Below are 3,589 nucleotides of genomic sequence, written 5' to 3' on the forward strand. Positions count from 1 at the left end.
TGCACGTCGTCCATACTATTGACGAGAGATGTACCCGTGCTAAACGCTGTAGCGACATCATTGAGCACCCCTCACCTCTGCCTCCCCGGACTAACGTTATCCCTCACTCTCATATCGTACAATCTTTCCCGACTCACATCCCCGTAACTGAGTTAAAAAAACTGGCGGAACATTTCTTTAATGAGCGCCTCATACAGCTGCTCAATTTCTTTTGGACACCACTCGGGCAGATGTACCCCGGTTTTTTTTGTTTTTTTTTTAAATTTTTCGTTGCCAATCTTTCCAATTCTTTGTCAAATCACAAACGCCAGAAGTCACCTTGCACACATCAAGGATCACTCTGCGCCAATGCTCTTAGCCAAAAGGCCGAGAGCCACTGCACCGTTCCTGGAAGTACTGCAATACCAGGTTCGTGCCATGGAGGTGGATGAGTCAGGCCCCCCACATACCTCCGTGGAGGTGGATGGGTCAAGCCACCCCACCCACCTCCTATTTCCAAAAAGCATAGGAGAACCACCTTCCTGATCCAGGGAGAACCACTTTGGGGTCATGGTTACTCCCCTGTCAGGTCAGTTACGCATGATCTTAGCCAAAAGGCCGAGAAGCGATGTACCCCGGTTAGGTTTAAAATGACTGACACGACCGCGTAATGAACCCCCTGGAATAAAACCTTTCCAGTCGGGACTAAAACTAAACCATTCCCTGGGCCTGTTGTGGTGGCTGGACACCTAACTTCTGTCGCCTGTACCGGTGGGGCTGTGGACAGGGGCTTCCGCTTGTGTGCTACATGTTCAGTGGCACTTATTATGTTGGGAAGGTCTGGGATCATACAGGAGTCCATACTCCGATCCCATCTGATCCCAGCCCTGCCATTGCCTCGAAAAGGCAATTGACACACCTGCTGGGCAGATCCGCTCTGACCCCCACATACACACATAAATTCCCTGTTCCTCCTTCCAGCAATTGTCCCAGCACACTTCTACTCCCCCGTGTCCCTGTAATCTGTCGGTACGTATCGTTCCCCAGTCGTTCCCAGTCCGCTGTCTGGTTCCCCGTGTCCTGACTCAATTTCCTGAGCCACCATCACCATCTCAGGGGAATGTGTCCCTTGCACTTCAAGCATACACACTTGCCCTCGGTCACCCCAACCCGTGTGGCTGTGACCTTCAGTCTGGGAAACAGTATGGAAGCCTCCCCATATGCATGGCTGGAGTATTTTTTTTTTTTTTTTTTAAATTCGTAGCCAATCGTTCCAATTCTTTGTCAAATCACAAACGCCAGAGGTCACCTTGCATATGCCAAGGATCACTCTGCGCCAATGCTCTTAGCCAAAAGGCCTAGAGCCACTGCACCGTTCCTGGAAGTACTGCAATACCAGGTTCGTGCCATGGAGGTGAATGGGTCAGGTCCCCCACACACCTCCGTGGAGGTGGATGGGTCAAACCTCCCCACCCACCTCCTGTTTCCAAAAATGCAAGCATATACCTTCCTGACCAGGGAGAAACCACCCGGAGGTCATGGTGGCTGGTCAGAAACGGTACTACACTTGATCTTAGCCAAAAGGCCGAGAAGCGATAGCTGGAGTATTTCGTCGAATTCGACCCCAGCCACCTTGGCCACCTTCCCTCGTGGAAGTAGGCTGCCATCCCATCTATGTTCCCTGTCCTACCCCCCTGTGTCATGGTGTGTCTGTTCCCCCCAGTACATCCGTAGAGGAAGGACAACTCAGGGTCCCCCTTCCTGCTGTACCCTGTTCTGGCCAAGCTCCAAAGAACGATTACCAGGGTTGTCTCCATCTCTCAGCTTCCTGTGAAGATACAAAGAAACAACAACCTTTCTGTGAGAGGGTATACCTCCACAGGTCTGGCTTCATCAAAACACATTCTGTAAAAATACGAAACTGAGAAGGAAAACTATGTACACTGCCACCCGTCTCTGGGTGACCATGCTAGGCCTTTTATGGCTCCTTGGTGGTGTGTAAGGAGGCAACCATGGCATTCTCGGCCGTGGGATTCTGCTACTCCTCCAAACCACCACCACCACGGGCTCCTCATTGTTCCAAACTACGGGAGGAAGACCCGCATCCAGCATGCAGTTTACAGCGCCTTGGTGCTTCTTTCTGTTTCCCGCACTTTCCCCTGGGTTATACATGGAACCACTTTGTGCATTTCGGAAGCTTAACCACATACACTATAGGACTGGCCTTATCTACGATGCTGTAGGTTCCCATGCACAAAGGCTCAAACATGATCACACAAGCGTAATTGCGGCCCATGACCTGATCCCCTACATTCCACTCGTGGGTTGTCCGGGGCTCGAGCAACAACCGATTGCTCTGGTGCTGCTTCCCCCATGTTGCTGGCAGCTTGCCAATGAATCTGTTTCAAGTGCTTGAACAGATTCTTGAGAGGTTTACTTCTCTCACCTGCCCCGCTGTGAGAGCCGGCGCCAGAACATGGGTGGGCGTGCACATGACCTTACCAGTCATGCGCTCATGCGGGGAATACCCTGTGCTTCTGGAGAGGCTGGTTCGGACCCCCATCAGGACAAACGGTGATTATTTTCCAACAGTCTATCGACTCTGGATCAGTTTCTATGGATTGGAAGGTAGCTAATGTAACACCACTTTTTAAAAAAGGAGGGAGAGAGAAAATGGGGAATTATAGACTGGTTAGCCTGACATCGGTAGTGGGGAAAAGTTGGAATCAATTATTAAAGATGAAATAGCAGCGTATTTGGAAAGCAGTGACAGGATCGGTCCAAGTCAGCATGGATTTATGAAAGAGAAATTATGCTTGACAAATCTTCTAGAATTTTTTGAGAATGTAACTGGTAGAGTGGACAAGGGAGAACCGGTGGATGTGGTGTATTTGGACTTTCAAAAGGCTTTTGACAAGGTCCCACACAAGAGATTAGTGTGCAAAATTAAAGCACATGGTATTGGGGGTAATATATTGACGTAGATAGAGAACTGGTTGGCAGACAGGAAGCAGAGAGTCGGGATAAACGGGTCCTTTTCAGAATGGGAGGCAGCGACCAGTGGGGTGCCGTAGGGCTCAGTGCTGGGACCCTAGCTATTTACAATATACATCAATGATTTAGAGGAAGGAATTGAGTGTAATATCTCCAAGTTTGCAGATGACACTAAGCTGGGTGGCAGTTTGAGCTGTGAGGAGGATGCAAAGTGGCTGCAGGGTGACTTGGACAGGTTAGGTGCGTGGGCAAATGCATGGCAGATGCAGTATAATGTGGATAAAGGTGAGGTTATCCACTTTGGTGGCAAAAACATGAAGGCAGAATATTATCTGAATGGCGACAGATTAGGAAAAGGGGAGGTGCAACGAGTCCTGGGTGTCATGGTACATCAGTCATTGAAAGTTGGCATGCAGGTACAGCAGGCGATGAAGAAGGCAAATGGCATGTTGGCCTTCATAGCGAGGGGATTTGAGTATAGGAATAGGGAGGCCTTACTGCAGTTGTACAGGGCCTTGGTGAGGCCTCACATGGAATATTGTGTTCAGTTTTGGTCTCCTAATCTGAGGAAGGATCTGAGTTCTTGCTATTGAGGAAGTGCAGTGAAGGTTCACCA

At 49.7% G+C, this 3,589-nt stretch overlaps 2 pseudogenes; both read right to left on the reverse strand.

Annotated features, from left to right (window-relative positions):
• Nucleotides 1-371: 371 nt before the first annotated feature.
• Nucleotides 372-609, reverse strand: LOC139279300 (U2 spliceosomal RNA; annotated as a pseudogene).
• A 732-nt stretch (nucleotides 610-1,341) lies between these two features.
• Nucleotides 1,342-1,576, reverse strand: LOC139278832 (U2 spliceosomal RNA; annotated as a pseudogene).
• Nucleotides 1,577-3,589: the final 2,013 nt, after the last annotated feature.

This window comes from Pristiophorus japonicus, chromosome 1 (assembly GCF_044704955.1).
Source record: "Pristiophorus japonicus isolate sPriJap1 chromosome 1, sPriJap1.hap1, whole genome shotgun sequence".
NCBI lineage: Eukaryota > Metazoa > Chordata > Chondrichthyes > Pristiophoridae > Pristiophorus > Pristiophorus japonicus.